The sequence below is a fragment of the Cupressus sempervirens genome, chromosome 8 (genome assembly GCF_028749045.1).
Source record: "Cupressus sempervirens isolate cs-2001-9-10 chromosome 8, ASM2874904v1, whole genome shotgun sequence".
Taxonomy (NCBI): domain Eukaryota; kingdom Viridiplantae; phylum Streptophyta; class Pinopsida; order Cupressales; family Cupressaceae; genus Cupressus; species Cupressus sempervirens.
In genome coordinates, this window is record NC_143125.1 from 498,468,372 (window position 1) to 498,487,430 (window position 19,059).

A 19,059-nucleotide genomic window follows, 5' to 3' on the forward strand; every position below is an offset into this window, starting at 1 on the left:
TAATTTTATAGAGCTAAGAGTCAAGAACATTCTCTGATAGAGTCTATAGTATTTTAATTCGATATAGTATTGTAATTAGAAATTTCTACAAGTATGTATTTTAACACTCGAGAAAATGTCAATTAAGGGAAACAAAAAAATATTAAATCATATAAAAAATCTAAAAATCATATGACATTCTAAAGGAGAGAGTCCTCTTCTTCTAAAATGTATAATTTTTTTTTGTTAGAATAGATTTACTTTGAAAAATGTGGTTTGAGATGAAAACTATCAATTTTAGGTGAGTTGAGATTTGACTCATTATAAAAGAGAAAATATAGGTCTAAAGCCAATTTTTATTTTTGATTGTTCTAGCTATATATGTTATCTATAACATAATATAAGATCAAATAGAAATAAGTTTATTTATATATAGTTTTATGGTGGGAATTATACCCCTAATTTTCAGCATTTTCTAGCAACCAAAAAATTGTCTTTAAAAATTAGGAAATTATGTCAATTCTTATTCCAAATAATTATTAAAAATTATAATCGTGAGCTTCATACATTTCTACACATTTCATTAGTTTATGTCATTTTCAATTTCTAAATAATACCACCAGTTTTATGTCATTGAAGGTGACCAATTATAGTTTTGTTAGGTTTTTCCTTTGTAAAAGGGTGACACAAGTTTCTACTTTTACCCACAAGATAATGTACTAATATAAAAAGTTCTTTATGAAATAATGTGACCTTGTTAGGAGAGAAATAGATATAATCAATACATATGAGTCCTTGTCAGGAAACTTTGAATACTTATGAGGTGATTCCAACCCTATTAGGAGCTACTTCAGCCATGTTAGGAGCTAATAAGTAGTCTAGTGAACCTACTATTCAAATTTCTTCAAAAGTATTCTCTGTAACCAATTTAGGACAACTTATTCAAGAAAATGAATTGACTAAAACAATAACTAATCTTGTTTATATAGTTCCTTTAAAGTTGACTACTTATCCTAAGCATCAATGGCTTCTCTATCCTTCATAAAAAATTATCCAAAGATCACATAACATTACAAAACAAAACATATAGCTAGCTATGATACCTTTACAACCAACGAAGCATATATCATTTAGACCATGTCCTAATAACTATTTCAGTAAGCCTTGAGGCTTTCCCAATGTATAATGAATAATATAGGACCATCATAAGATACAATTACATTCCACATGCTATAATATCAATTATATAACATAGTCAGCTTCAAAATAGTGATCTACATGTTATCAGTTGCAAGTCATCATAGAATAAAAGCTAGATTTTTCAATCTTGATCATCCCATCATGAAAATGTCTATGAATAAAATCAAATCTCACAAACAAACTTCAAAATTTTCAAAAATATACAATATGAACAACATAAAATTTCCTTTAAACTATCTTATAACTAGTCCTCAATAAAACTCCTAAAATTCAGACATAATTCCATTATTATTTATGTAAACAAAGACATGATATCTATACACCTCCAAGAGTGTAGTACTAACCTTGTTGAACATAGCATACCGACCTTTAACCTTGGTGAATAAAATTGACTCTCTTACTCTTCTAGTACTATCCAAAAGGATAATATATTGACATCAATGAGAATCCAAGTCATGGATACAAAACATAAGCACTTAAATATCTCTAAAAAACTCCTTTCAATATCCCTAAGGAATTCATGTCAACAAATGATTCATCAAAGATGAGTCACCATTGATGTGACAAGATTGTGGAATAGTTTGATAATGGTGTGACATGCACAAAGAGAGAAGTGACCAAGGTGATAGAAGAAACAAAGGACATGAGTCTAGATGTCAACTTATAGGAGGAAAAGAATTCCTATATGAATAGGAACCTATGTATAGGTAGTCACGAGTGTGGTTTTTTGTGACTAGCTCTCTTATGGATTTCAAATTTTTAATGCATGATTTGAGCAAGATAATTTGTAGAGTTTCAACACCCAGATTGTATGAGTGTATAGATAATTGAAATTCATTGTTGAAGTTGTTAATATTGACAATTTCTATAAGACCTATAGATAATAAAAAGGAGATCAAATAAGAATAATATAAAGGAAAAATAGACTAGCGCACTAGAAAATAGAAGAGAGAAGTGAACAAGAGCATTCTTATACAATAGCAAGAATAAAGGATTCATATCATAAAGCCATTATAGATAATCATAGTGGATCCACAAGGAAATGTTTTACATATTCTTAGATCTTCACCTTTAGTTTTGTTTTTTACAATTGAAATTTTTGTAAGCCTTTTTAATTAAGAAGAAATTTAGTGAGTCTTTGAAATCCTCAAAAAACTTATCTCTTGAGAAGGAGTCAAAATCCTTTGATGAGGTAGCCTAACCAGAATTTTGTAATCGTAACAAATTACATGTTCATTCTTGAAAGGATGAGTTATCCAAAGAAACAAATAGAATACATTCACATGACACCCTTTTAGATGCAAGAAAATGCTAGTTGGTATATCACTTCCACTGTGGGTTTTATCCTCTCATCTAAGATTTCCACGTAGAAATACATGTTTATTTATATGTATGCTTCCTCATGTGATCTTATATAGTTTTTTAAATTCATTTGTCAATGTCTTACTTGTGAAGGGACTAATAACTAGTTTTATCAGTCAGATCACAATCATAACTAGTAGAAAAATCCACATTGATTCACCCTCACTCTACCCTAGTACTAGGGAGAACCAACAATATCACATTTCTTCAAAAAGATAAACTCAATAGTTTTAATTGATTTTAATAAATACATAAAAACATATTCTTATATATCATTTGTAATGTTAAGTACCATATATTTTAATGACTAAATTTTGAATAAATATAATGAATTAAAATCCAAGAATCACATGACAAGGATAGGTCAATGAGAAAAATTAAAATGTTTCCAAAAAAGAATTAAAATAATTGAATTTAAATTGAATAAAAGAAGTGACACTTAGTGGCTTAGAACTTGTTGCTATTAGTTTTAATTTTGATATTAAATTTAATTGTAATTTAATTATATATTTATTATATGTATTTAAAATATTAGTTTCTACTTGTATGAGCAATACATTATTCTCACATAAATTTTACATAGTATAATACACATATATATGATATAAGTAGAATAATAATTTTATTTTTTGCATCTTAGAATTTTTTAATAGTGTACATAAAAGTAATACATTAGTTTCACAAATAAGTCCTTAAGAATTATATGAAGAAAAAATACCAAAATATAAAAAATGTGCTATATATTTAAATGTCATTTAAAAATTTAAAAAATTTAGTAGTGTAAAACAAAATAGAGTTCAAAAAACCAAAAAGTCCAAAAAGTGCATGGTATTAATGTGATAATGAAAAGTTGAAGTATAGATTTTTTTTTGGTTTAATTTTGACTATTCCATAGCATGTATATGCATAACTACAATCGACATAGACCAAGAAATTAAAGTAACTATTGAGAGAAAATTGGACAAGTCTAAATATTTTATTTATTTTTAGTTTGAAAGTAGATGGGAAAAAAATTAATAAATAATTAATGTTATTATAATAAATAAAATTTAAAAATTCATGGACACTAGTGCTATTTATAAATAGAAGAAAAATATTTTTTTTAATAAATGATGAATGTTACTACAATAATAAATAAATAAAAATAAATATTTTTCTACTTAATATATGGACACTAGTGTTATCTTAATGTTTTAAAATAAATACATTGAAACATGCAAATGATTCTTAGAATGTTTTTTTATAACCACATTCCATTGAGTGCACCATTTGATGTGTGAAAATGCTAAATGTTGTAGCAATAATCTTTTGAAATTTAATTTAATATTTTTGTTAATGTTCAAAAGATGATGCATGAAATTGGCTTAATATAGGAATGAAACATGAAAAAAATAACGTAAAATTAAAGGGTGAAAAATAAAATATAAATATAAATTAAGAAATAAATAAAAGTAATGTATAGAATAAAAGAAATTTTTTTTTATAACAAAATTCAAATTATTTATCAATATGTTCATATGGATATTCTTTTCCAAATAAAAAATAAAAAATAACATAAGATGTGATTTTTTTGTAAAATATTTGAATTATTTCTCTTATCTATTATTTTTGCACATTTCTTGACTATCATGTCTATAGTGTAATGCCTCTCTATTAGCTATTTATTCAAAAAAAATTCAACACTTTAGTTATTTTGCACATAAATTTTTACAATGATTTTGGAAATCCATATAATAACTATTAAAACTATACATTATAATACTATAATTTATAATTTGATCATATTATAAATAGTTGTTTACAATAGTTTTAGAAATTTATATAGAATACTATTTAAATTATATACATTATAATAATCTAACTAATATTTTTTTGTTTCTTATGTTTTTAGAACCATTATGAATTTGTTGAAAGTATATGAGAATTATTTTAATTAATTAGAAATTTATATTGACATTAAATATCAAAGAGGTAAGATCTAATCCGACATTGGAAAAAAGGGTGCAGTGGAAGCAGAGGTCAGAGGATTCGCAACAATCGACATAGCTATTCCCATCCGCAGGATAGTTTTCAAGGACAGTGTAGAGTGGGTGTTCGCTGCAGGCGTCAATTCCATAGCAATTTCCAAGCTCCTCACCATTTTCATCGGTACCACAAGCTCTGTGATCGTAGCAGTAAGATTCATCGTGAGTCGCCTAACAACCTCATCATCCACGCAGGTTTCATCATAGAGATCGGGCTCAGGTTCAGGCTAAGGATATATGCCGAATCAGATTTCTTAGGACGATTGAAGGATGCATAGGGAGTTTTGATTTTCCGCCTACACAAACCCTCACATATATTAACCAAAGATAATATGATTGGCGGATCGTAGATCGGTGTTGTGGAGAATTGCTGGATTTGTTTCGGTGAGTTTTTGCTTGGGAGAGAAGATTGAACTAAGTAGGGAAAACTTGAAGAGATTGGGATTAGATCAGGATTTGTAGAGTTTTTGGAATTGTGGCAAGGTGATTTATTTGAGGCAGAGACGTTTGAGCATTTGTGTTGGATAGTCGAAAGGCGAAGACGGAGATTTGCAAAGGCTAGATCGGCTTTGTCCAGAGAATTCTTTTAGCTAGAAACATTCAGGTTAGAATCATATTTGCAAGCCAGAATTCCGAATTGTGACCTCTATGAATCATTAATTTTCTACTATATTTACATGAGAGGAAATTAGGACCTGCCAAATCTGTGATTGTGTATGCACTTACTAAGGTCTGTAATTGGATTATTGAAACACAAATATGGTGCAGAGTGGGAAAAGGACTAGAAAGGTCAAGTAGTTTGATTCGCAAAAGGGTTATGGATTTATCACCCTTAGTGATGGAAGCAAAGATATTTTCATTCACAAGACATCAATTTTCTATAATGGATTTAGATCTCGGGCAGAGGGAGAATTGGTTGAGTTTTCTATTGAGCATGAATGAGGTGGAAGGACTAGAGCTCTTGATGTGCATGGGAGGCTTTCGAACCAAGCTCATCCTCCTCTTCTTCATCATGGAGGAAAAATAGGTGTAAGGGATCTCAATATATCATATGGCTCTAGCCGTAGTGGACGTGGTGCAAAGAAGATAAAACATGGTCTCAAGACTACCAAACCCCAGATCTAGCTGATTTTTGACATTTGTAATGGGCCACTTCAATGGCCCACACTTATTTTTTCTAAAATTGGTGAGGAAATTGAACATTTCAACTACCAACTCCCTTATTATGTGTCATGGCCAAATAACATCTCCATTACCAACCCAAAATTATTGTCTTATCCCAATAATATTTCACTTGGAGGTAAAAAATATGTGGGAAATTAGCCTACCAAAGTTTGAAAGGAAAATTTGTAGTCTTCATCTTTAGTAAGATCATATGGTCCCAATAATAATCTGGATAGTTCAAATGCCACACCCACGGATGGTGATGCCTAGCTTCTTTTGATTGAAGATCGACTTCTCAAACCACAAATCACTTACATGCTTGACATAGCAATCATTGGTAAGATTTGGTCCTTCCTCCTAGCTACAAATCTGCTTTCTTGGTCAAAGTGTTACTAGTATGGTGTTATAGATTTATTCTAGACGAGTCTTCTTTTTTTATTTCTATATTTGATTCTAAGCTTGCTTGGCATAATGTTCCTTGAATTAAGAGTTGGTTTTGTAAAGGATTGGAAATATATGCCACTACTTGGTCTACAAACTTTAAACCTAGTCATTCAACCTATGATTCTATGTCATTTTGGATTGAGCTTTCTGCTTTACCAATGGAATATAGAGATCAACAAATTATTGAATTAATAGCAAATTAAATTAGTGTATTCATCCAACATGATCTAGTGCCTTTTGATGAACCATCTCTTTCTATAAGGTTTTGTGCCTTATTAAATATGAATAAACCATTACCTTCTTCCTTAATAATGACATCTAAATATGGACATTGGAACCAAACAATTATTATTCAAGATGCATAGACTGTGGTTAAGATGGCAGGTTGGTTGGGTCATTTTACCAATCAACGTCGAGATTGTAGTTCCTCTAATCTGATAGTTTGTAGTAACCATAATTCTGATCCACTAAAGTTCACTTTTATGACTCAATCCATTCCTTCTACCCCCAATGATGTGTGTGTATTTCAAGCTAAACTGTCAAGTGACCTATATCATTTCTCATTTGTAAATATAGTTGTTTACCATTCAACAAAGGGTCATTGTTATACACAAAAATATCAATCCCACAGAGACTTTTTGGGTCCTAATAACTCCCAGTGCTCATTTTATGGGAGTTCATTTCCTCTTATGGCTTCTCCCAATTTAGGGTCTTTCTCCTCTGCCTTTGCTAAAAACTTTATGTTGTTTTTGACCCATCTTTTCTCTAAATAGAATACTCATCGAGATAAGTATATAATTCTAGATCAGTCTTTTTTTGTGTCATTGACATCTTCTAAACCTACAATTACATATCCAACTACCAATGAAGATGTTATTTATCCCTCTTAGATGGATGTTGTTGTTAATGATTTCATTTTTAATGGTCAACCTCTTTCTTTCTTGTCTAGATTAGAAGTTGCATTAGCTTCCCAAGGACATTCATTGTCTTTTGAATATGCCCAAATTTTAGTAGTAAAGTGTAGTGTACCAATTCCTCCCAAATTATTTGATGAAGATAACATGATTTTATGAACCACATGAGGATAATGCACACTTTAAATTAGATCCCCCTTCACCTAGGATGGAGGACTTTATGAATTTTTTTAGATCTTGGCTTGGTAGCCAAAAAGTCTCTTGCTTTAATAGATAGCTCTGGTCAACTAGGTCCCTCTTTGCTGATACACTTCTTACTAATGTTAGTTTTGATTTCTCCTAGAAATTGTCTGTGTCATAATCCCCCTTCTCACCATTTCCTATATCTAATAAATCTTCTAAGCCTAGGGGTAGACCATCAAAAGAATCCAAAGCTAAAATTGAAGTTGATGCAAGGATCTAGTTAGCTTTGGACAGTAATTTTCCTGCCTCTAAATGATCAACAAGGAGCACTAGAAGTGCTCCTTGTCATTTATCAAGATCCTCTCATGGAGTGTCAGGGGCATCAATGCCCCTAACAAACGTAATAAGATCAAGCAGTGTCTTTATTCTATCCAATGTTATTTAGTCTTGCTTTAGGAGAATAAGCTATCAACAAATAACTTTCAAAAATTTGTTAGATGTTGGTCGACATAGAATTCCTCACATGTTCCTAGCCTAGGTGCTTTTGGGGGCCTTGGTGTATTATGGAATCCAAAGACTAGCAAGGCTCAACATCTTCATCAAGGAACAAATTGGTAAATGTTATACATTCAACACTATGAACTTTCATTCCATTTGATTAATGTTTATGGCCCTACCCCTATGTCTGATAAACAAAGTTTATGGCTTACACTTACATGTTTTATCTAGAAATCAATAGGTGCTAGATTTATTATTTTCAGTGACTTTAATATCATTCTTTATCCTAGGGATTAGTATGGAGGTATTATTCCCCCACCTAGAGCTACCTAGGACTTTAATGACAGGTTGTCAACAATAATGCTCTTTTTGATGTTCCCCCATAAGCTGGATCTTTTGCTTGGACTAATAGAAGCGTTGAGCTCCACCAGATTATAGTTAAATTGGATAAATTTTTGTGTTGAAAATGTTGGAAATTGGTGAATTATTTTATCAAATCGAATATACTACCATATTCAGATTTTGACCATTTCCCTATTCAGTTATCTATTCTTCCATTAGATTCTCCTCTTATTAATTTTTCTAGACCATCTTTTAAGTTTGAAAGTGTATGGTGTCTTCATCCCCACTTTGATGGCCTCCTAAAACAATGGTGGAAGGATGCTCCACTAGATCCAAGAATCAAAATGTTTCAGTTTCACAAGAAAATGTAGTATGTCAAATGGGTTATCAAGATTTGGAATAAACATGTTTTTAAAAATATTTTTGAGGAGAAAATAGTGATAGAAGAAAAACTAGCTAAGATTAATGAAGATATTTTACTCGATGGTTTAAATGTGATATGCATTCATGACAAAAGAATTTGCAAGAGGAGTGGTTTGAATTACGTAAGAAAGAAGAAGAGTATTGGAGACAAAAGTCTAGAGAGTTGTGGCTTCAACAAGGGGACCAGAACTATAAGTTTTTTCATGCATCTACCAAACAAAAGAAGGCTAATAACACAATCTTTACAATTCATGACCATCTAGAAAATTTGATTTCTGATGCCAAGGGCATTCAAACTAAGAACACATAAGGTTCTTCTCTAATCTTCTTTCCCCTCCACTACAAGATTCCCCCTCTTCCCACCTTGTGGATGAGATCTTGGATTCCATTCCTTCTTTGATTATGCAACAAGAAAATTTAATTCTTATGGTCCCTTTCATACTTTCTGAGATTCATGGTGTAGTATTTTCTATGTGTGCTGACAAGGCACCAAGCCTTCATGGGTTCATTGCATTATTTTTCAAAAATATTGGGATGTAATTTTTTTTGAATTGGTTGAGGCTCTTGAAGAATCTAGGAAAAATGTTTCCATTTTAAAGAACTTTAATACCTCCAATATCGCTCTCATCCCAAATATTAATGAACCCTATTCTTTTTCTAATTTTTGTCCTATTTCTTTATGTAACACTATTTATAAAATTATCACAAAGGTTAATTATTTGCATCTTAAGCCCATTACTCCAAAAATTATATCAACAGAACAAGGTGGTTTTGTTCCTAGTTGTGAAAAAATTGAGGGAGCTATAATAGCCCACGAGAACCTTCATCCCATCAAAGAACATAATATTTCAGCCTTTGTTGTCAAATTAGATATGATGAAGGATTACCATAAACTAAATTGGTCTTTTCTTCTTCTAGTCCTCTGTCAATTTGGTTTTTCTTCTAGGTGATGTAAACAGATTAAAGCTTGCATTTTTTGTGCAAATTTTTATATTCTCATTAATGGTGCACCAACAGGTTTCTTTGCCTCTTCCCAAGGAGTTCGTCAAGGTGACCCTCTTTCTCCATTCTTGTTTATCACTGTAGTAGAGGCCCTCAATAGACTTATTAACTCTTTTCATCAAAAAGGGTTGTGGAAAGGTATCAATATTATAGGTACATCTTTGTCCATGACCCATTCTCTTTTTGCTGACGATACATTACTTTTTAGATCATCTACATCAGTAAAAGTACAAAGTTGTGTCACCTTTTAGGATGACTAGTTAGAATAAATGAAGTTGATTATTTCTATCTAAAAATAAATTTCGATCAAAGATATTATCTAGATAAATTCAATCTAGCTTAGTTATATATGGTATCACACTTTTCCGATTGGAAATGTCTATTAAATTAATGTTTTATGCTAGCTTTAATCCAATTACTAAAGAAATATAATTATTTCAGAAAACTGACATTTCAATAACTCTTAGAATTTTTTATGATATATTTTTAATAACTTGGAAACACCATTTTATAGAGCCCAAAGTCAAGAATATTCTCATATAGAGTTTATAGTGTTTAAATTAGATATAGTATATTATAATTTTAAAAAAAATCTACAAGCACATATTTTAACACTCAAAAAGATGTTAATTTTGAGAAAGAAAAAAATAGTAAATCATATCATAAAAATTTAAAACTTACATTCTAGAACAGAGAGTCCTCTTCTAGAATGTATAATTTTTATTCTTCTTAGAATAGATTTGTTTTGAAAAATGTGGTGGGAGATAAAAACTATTGATTTTAGGTGAGTTAAACTTTGAATGATTATATAAGTGAAAATATAATTCTAAAGACAATTTTTATTTCTGAATTTTCTAGATATATATGCTGTCTATAACATACTCTGAGATAAAAGGGAAATAAGTTTATTTTCATATAGTTTTTTGGTGGGAACTAGACCCCAAATTTTTAGCTTTTTTTAGCAACTAAAAAATTATGTATAAAAATTATGAAAATATATTTATTCTTAATCCAAATAATTGTTAAAAATTATAATCCTAAACTTGATAAATTTCTACATATTTCATTAGTTTAATTCATTTTCAAATTCCAAATAATAATACCAGTTTTACATCATTAAAGGTGAACCATTGTACTTTTTTTAGCCTTTTCCTTCACAAAAGGGTGATAGAGGTTTTTGCTTTGACCCACTGTATATTAAGAAGCACAGAGTATGAATAAAGCCATTGACCTATATACACAAGTTTTTGGTCAATGTATCAATGCAACTAAATCTATAATTTATGTTTTTAATACAACCCAATTGGTTTCTCAAAGAATATGAATGTTTGGTCAGATAATATGAATGTTCAAAGGAAAACATTGCTAATTTCTATTCATGCTACTTCAACCTCTTATAGAATAGGAGGTTATAGACTTCCCAACATTTCCAATAGGGATAGGGATTTTGGTGCTAAACTTGTTTAGCAAATGTATGAAAAATCCACTGCCAAATGGTGTTGCCTTTTGCAAGAGAAATATTTAGATAACTTGGAACCTTCCAGAGTTCTTACTCTGTTAGATCCACCAAAGGTTTCTTTTCATTTTGGATTTCATGATGGCTTCTTGAGAAGTTATTACTTCATTCATATCATGGCAAGTGAACAACCAAGATAGTGTCAATTTTTGGTTTGATTCATGGAATGGGTTCCTCCCCCTTTCCACTATTGATTCTCTAAAGGATTTTTCAAACATGGTGATTCAAGCTTGGGAGACATCGTTTTCTACTTATGTCTCAATTATTCATAGGTTCATAGGGCTAGTCATTTGGCAAGACCCCTTATATCTTCCTATATTCCACAATCAGGCTACTTCTTTCAAACAAGTACTAGCTAAAAGGAAGGTCTTTATGTCTAATAATCTAGATTGCCTCTTTTGGGTTCCAGCTAAAGATGATAAATACTATATTAAACTAGGATACTTGGCTCTCCAACACAACTAGTATAATCAAGCCACATGTCATGCTTTTGAATTCTTCTAGAATAGCTCAATTTTTCCAAAAGCAGGATGCTTTGCATGGCTTGCACTAAAGAACCAAATTTTAACTAGTCATCATCTTCATAGATTGAACATTTATGATCCCTTTAACTATGTGCTCTGTCTGCAAGCTTTAGAAACAATAGATCACCTCCTCTTAAACTACCCTTTTGCCCAAGACTGTTGGCATTTTATCCTTAATAAGCTTAATTTCCATATGCCATTACCTAATTCTCTATGGAATTTATTTATAGCATGGCCAATCTTATACTCTAAATCAATGTTTTCATGTCTTTGGAAGTGCATCCCTACATCTATAGTATGGGCAATTTGGTGGGAAAGAAACAAGAGAATTTTTAGACAGACATTATCTCCATTACCTCAACTTTTGAAAAGGACTAGAGAGATCAATTGCTGATCTTGTTAATGCTTCAGTAAGTAAATATTAGGGTAAACATATTTTTTCCCCTTGGGATGGCTATATTATTCAGTGGTGGAAGGGTTCACTTTCTCCTCATCTTCCTGCTCCATTATGTCCATCCAAGATTTCTCTTATTTGAGCACAATCCAAGTGGATTCCTCCAAGTGAGGGTTTTTTCAAACTTGATTTTGATGGGGCCTCTAGAGGAAATCTAGGCAATTCTGGTTATGGCATAGTCATTAGAGATTTTAAAGGTCATGTGATTGCAGCAAAATCATCTTCTCTCCCTCAGTGTACTAATAAGAAAGCTGAGGCCTTGGCCTTGCTTTTTGGTTTGGAACTTGCAAAATCACTTTCTATATCTAAGTTACATATTGAAGGAGATTCATCCATTATTATTAATGCTTGTTATAAATGTCATGTATATAATTGGTCTATTCAGTATATATTACATCAAGTATGGTCTCTTCTTGATTCAATCTCTGAATGTTACATCATGCATACTTATAGAGAGGCAATTTTTTAGCTGATTGTCTGGCTAATTTGGGTATTGATGGGGTTTATATCAACTCTTTACTTTCCCCACTTAACCTTTTTGATCTCCCCAACTTGGTAAATATTATGACAAAAGAATATGTTTAGAATAAGGTTGAGTCCTCCTCATATTTTATTTGATAGTAAATCATGACTTCTTTATGATTTTGCATGTTTTTTTCTTTTATGGATCTCACTTGATCTTTTGAGATATTATATGCAGGTCAGGGTCTTGGATTACCCTTGCGTTAGATGACTTTCTAATATCATGGTCTTAATTGAAGTTTTGGATGTAGATTAGTGATGGTAATCTTTGTGATGGCTCTAGGTCTTGTCTCTTGCACCAATCAATGAATTTTATTCATATGAGTTTTGGGCTCTTTGTAATTACTATTTTCTCGATCTAGGAATCTCTAGGAAAAGATTCATTAGTGTTTATATATACTCTCTCTTGATGCAATATTTCTTCTTCTACATCCCTTTTTTTGTATCAGGCAATGATCAAAGTTTTTCTTTTCAAGTTCTTTTCTTAAGAGCTTTTTTGAACCAGTTATTATTAATGTAAATATAATGTTTCACCAATATATATATATATATATTTATATATATCAAAGAGGTAATATAATTTGCATAAGTATACTCATTAAAGATTATCATTTAATGTCTAGTTATATGAATCAAAAGAATATAAGCAAAAAATATTTAGTCCATTAAATTATATTGCCAAGGCTCTAATTAGAAATTTATATTAAGATTGAATATCAAGGAGGTAATATAATGTGCATAAGATACATTCACCATATTCTAATAAATTAATAGAATTGAAGACTATCATTTAATGCCTAGTTATATGAGTTACAAAAATATATGAAAATAATATTTAGTCTATTAAATAATTATGTCAAGTACTTAATATTAAATATTAAACATTATCAAAGGTGTTATCATATTTATTCACCTTATGTAAATGAGTTTTGTTATTATATAAGACTTTATAGTAATATGTACTCCTTTACATATAAATTGACATTATAAATTATAAATAAATATACATATAAAATTCAAACTATAGATAACTACATAAAAAGTTAATATATCATTACATTGGAAATGATATTAATTAAGGAGATCAATTCATTTCTCACTTGAGGGATATTATTATATTTTATATGGTATTATCTATCTTTATCATGTCTCTAAGTAAAAGAAAATGTGTACTAATTTCATTTACATCTTTTATTTGTATGGTTGGTATACACATACAAGTATTAAAATGTATACACCTATAAATAAATATAAAAATATTTACATTTTGTACCCAATTATATATTGTCCTTAATTTTTTTATCTTTTTCTTGTCTATGTGATTTTTGAACATAACCTCTTAGTACGTAGTTTGATATTATAGTAATACTAATATTTTTATTATTTTAGACACACATTATACTTAATTTAGTTTTTATCTCAAAACATAATCTTTAGATTTTATTGCATACTAAAATGTGCACAAAATGTAAATGGGCAATTCCACCTCACTTATTTTCAACAATGTTGTATAGATTCATTTTTTTTATTAAGGGTTAAAATAGGTTTTTAAATAGGGGACCAAGAACACCAACTATCTTTACAATATAAGAGCTAAAGTTTAATAGAAAGAACAGTGTTGGAATAGACAAGCAACATCACCAAACAACCACCAACCCACAAAAGGCTTACAAAGAGATTGAAAAAAGAACCGCCACCAAAACCAAGCGATAAAACTATGCTTAAAAACCCAAAAAGGGAAAGAAATAGAGTAAAATCCAAACAACCCAACATTATACTAGCTCCAATACCATATCCTCCATTTTTTCCTTAATTATCCCAGTAATCACTTTGACATTCTCTTTGATATATTCACTAGTCTTGGCCTTCAGCTTCCTAGCAGCAAATATGGTTCTTTTATTACCTAGTATCTCTTTTATTCCATTAGCATCATCAAAGTAGACCACCATGTTGTTGTCCACCTACATATCAACATTTCCAGAAAGTTTATTTATATTTTCAACTGAGGCCTCCAAAGATTATAGTAATTGTTGATCATTGTAGAGGTGTTTCTTTCCAAATTCTCAATCCTATAAACTAGCATGAATTTTCGCCTCCGCATAATTCACAACATTACCATTCTATGCCTCCTCATTAACCTTGTTTTCAACTTCTTCAATTTTTGAATTTAGGGATCTATAGTTCATGTTGAGATTTTAAAGGGCATTAAAGTTCCATTTCTCCATTCTAAATGTTTACATAATAATAGATTTATCTATTTGGACCACACCCAATGGAGGTTGTGTTAGAAAGTAAAGTCCATTAAGATAACTGAAAGGGGGGAGGGGCGAAGGGGATCAATATAAATAGAAACCATAGGAAGATACACATTCACAATAACACTAGATATGTTAACTAGGGAACCCCTTGATTAGGGGGGAAACCCCAAGGGGGATGATAACCAAAAAATTATGTCCTAATATATAAATTCCAATCAAAGACATTCAGTACATGTCAGTCCTGATTAGGATACTTTGAATCCTTGTGAGGAGACACCAATCCTGTTAGGAGTTGTGCCAACACTGTTAGGAGTTGTAGAAGGTAGAAGGACCCACTACTAAAATAGCTTCAATGGATTGACCATCGAACCCACTATCCAAATGTCTTATGTATTATTCCTTTTAGAATAATAGGGTATGTGCAGGATCATGGTGTATCAAAAAGTGGTGATCTGAAAAATATGTAGCTCTAAATGCCTCAAAGCATTTCAAAATCTATTCCAACTTTTTTTTCAACCCATCTTGATAATAAGTGAAAACAATTAATACCTTTATAAGGCCTACTATATCTTTCAATACCAACCCTATATGGTCAACTCTAAAATGTCCCAATAATGTATTTTTGGCCTGTTCTTGTGTGTTTTTTACTTCAAACATGTAGCTAGCAATTTTTTTCCACTAAAATTTGATGAAATGAGAAAGGGTTTCTTAAGAATATTCTTAACCTTACAAATTTTCTTATCTTTCCATAAATGTAAGGTTTGTAAAATTACGAGTTCAGTAAGTAATTATTACTTATTTTCTAATAGAGTTACAAATAAAGTGTTGATTGACACACTACTTGAAATACAATTATAACCTTCAAATGGTAAAAAAATTTTGAATTCCAAAATATGCATCACATTCTATTTTTCTACTACTATAAGGAAAAATAAAAATTAAATTAAATTTTGCAAAGTTTTGAATTAGTTAAGGTGGTCAAACATGAGAGTTTAAAATTGAAAAAATACTAAAGTAGAAAATTAATAATTAAATAATATATTTAGAATAAAAATAGCCAAAAATATGTGTCACATCTAGGCATGAGTCTACTTCTTATATCTACCATAATTAAAAAAATATTATCAGTTGATTTTGATTAAGGTGGTTAAACATATAACTACTTATTTTTATCCTAGAAATTTTTGTACTATTGCATTAAAATTCAAAACTTAGACCAATCAATTTTTTTTTTTTTTCAGATAAGGCTTAGTAGTTTAGAAACTAAATTCAATTTCCTAGAGATTCTTTTCTCTCAAATTTTTGATATAAATTTATAACAAGTAGAAAATTGCATGTCAAGTTGACATAACCCCGATTTGCTGATTTTTTATTTTCACTTAAAAGCATAGTTTGGTTAACCATGATCCTACACATACCCAATAGAAGTGCAACTAATTTCATAAGCTCAAATACTTTCTTTGTCATCTTACCCCACCTCTTTGGCACTAAACAATTCTCAGATCTCAATAGCATATTTGGAAACTCACATCACAATAATCTCTTTGATTGCTTACATGTATTTACCAATACACCTTGATTATTGCATACACTTGATCACTCTATGATTTCATCTCAAAGAAAATAAATTTCCTTTATATGAAGTCCTCAAAATAATTCATCGGGTCATCCTTGATGCTTTCTTTATTACAATTACAATAGGACCTCATTAGAATAACATGCTACATTACATATTTTCATGATTACATAATGCTTGTCATCTCACATTAGTAACAACTTCTAACACATGCAATCTCAAACTCCACACATTTGCTGATGATATCATTAGGCTATCTTCTATCTCTATTTAACTACACTCAACCAAATTCTATCCCTATTAAGAGATATAATTTGAACATCATAAACCACTTCTCAAGTACTCTATCTACAAATTATCTTTTTTAAATCTTGAATAACTCTAACCATTCTTTGACTTTCTACATGTGAACTTAGCCATTAACTCCAGACACATTGTAGAACATGTCCTTAAATGCACTTGACCTCATCTTCAATCCTCAAGCCATATGACCTCAAACACTATCTTCTACTTTGCAAATCTTCTTAGTATGTTGACATCAATGACAAGCATACTCATGAATGCAACACATAGTCATGAGGTCAGTTTCTCCATTGCTCCAACAATGATAGGATACTCCACCATATGAATATCATTATTATTTATGCTAACAAGTTGAATATCAATACCTTTCAAATATTCCCCAATATTTTAATATGGACCTCCTCCACAAACATGATATTGGTGATAAGGGTTTGCCTCTCTCTATTTTCCCCATTCTTATCCTTAGACTCTTCAGGAGTCACATTGATAGGGGAATTCTTGAGCTCAACATACACTTCATTAATCACAATTTCCACAAAAGAGTTATAGTACAAGGCCTCTTTATTATAATTATCATCTTCTTCACCAGTGTCCACATTTTTAGCTACCTCCTCATCTTATTAGTTTCCTCATTTTTCCCTCCCATCTCCTCCTTCTTCTGTAAATCATCCTTCACATCCTCAAAGTGAACAACAACAAGGGAGGTGTAGATACTCAATGGCTTGAAAAGATTTTCCAATGAAACACTATAGTATTCATTCTCCACTTCCTCCCACATTCCAAGGGTTTTGTCATTATCTTCACTAGCTTCTTTAGAATGTGATACTATTTTCTTATAGTTCACACTCTTCTTATTTCTCTTTGTCAACTCTCTTTTTACATCTCTAAGCTCAACCATCAATCTCTTGTATTTATCTTTTCTACTACCTAGGGATTCAAAGATTGTTTCAATTTTAATAGGCATAGACAAAGCAAGAGTTTCCTTCACATGATCCATCATTACCTTGAAAATTAATTACATCAACCCTTCATGGAGAATTGGTTTAAATTTGGTTTTTCCCTATACTCCTTGATGCTATGAGAAAGTGAGAACATTGGATAAAATAGAAAAAAAAAAAACCTTATTTTTTTTATATAAAATGACTAAGAAAGACAAAATGAAAATTTGGGGCCTTATCATACCTCCCATCATAACTAACATACTAGATTACATATTTAATAAAAAAATTCCACATATTTTTTATGGAAGAAGCATCCACTACCCCCTCCCCCTCCCCCCATTTTCTCTAGCAATAGCCCCATCCTCAGCCTAAGGAAACTTACTCACTACTTCCTCTGCAATTTCTTTATTATAGTATAAATTCGTACCTTTTTCTTTGAGCCCCATTACCATAACCATAATATCAAGATCCAATTTGAGACAATTCCCTACAGAGTCACCACACCCGCATCCCAGCCATTAATGAATGCCTATGTAATTTCTATATTTCCTTCCTTCATTCTAGTCATATATGATACCAAACCACCTTTATCCTACATCTTCCATGCTTTTGGTTCTTTTATCCACAAATCATAGTTCCCTAACTCCCTCCTTTGAAAGCTCTATCCATGGTGATTCTACTACAATTTTATTTAAATCTAGATGAAATAAAAATAAAAATTTCTATAATTAGAGAAATTTCAAAATAGAAGCTCAAAAGGAAAGCTACCCAGAAACATGAATAAATTTCATATATCAAAGATTTATCTTGTGATAAGTCCAAACATTATTATACTTCATTTCCCAATGCATATTTTTTATTAATAACGAGACTTATAAAAATCCAACTTTACAAAACACATTATCATGATCGTACCCTTCTTTTAAATTTGTGTTCCCTATTAAAGACTCATTCCACATAATCAATTTTGATTTGCCCATAGTTGTGTTGGAAAGAGTGTTATCCATGTTGTTTCCTTCCCTATACATGTGCTTATAACTAAATCTACTAAAGTATTAACAATAGAGAATTATCCAAACATGATACTATGTATCATCCATTAGACTTTATTCTTTTTTGTAAAAATTTAAGGATATTCATAGAATATCCTTCAAGCCATAACAACATGTAGCTACATTTGACTAGTATCCTTAACACCTGGAGAAGACTCATGTCTTCTGCAATATAATTATATTGATAGCCAATCTGGGGAAGTGCAATCACATGACGATATTAGCATGTTCACTACGAATTGTTCCCCACAACTAAAAGCACCTGTGTTCCTCTTAGTAGCTCTGTCAAAATTCAATTTGGTCCACCCTCTATGTGGACAATTACATCTCACATTTTCTATTTTTTCTTTTGTACAATGATCCCTTTGTCAAAAAAAT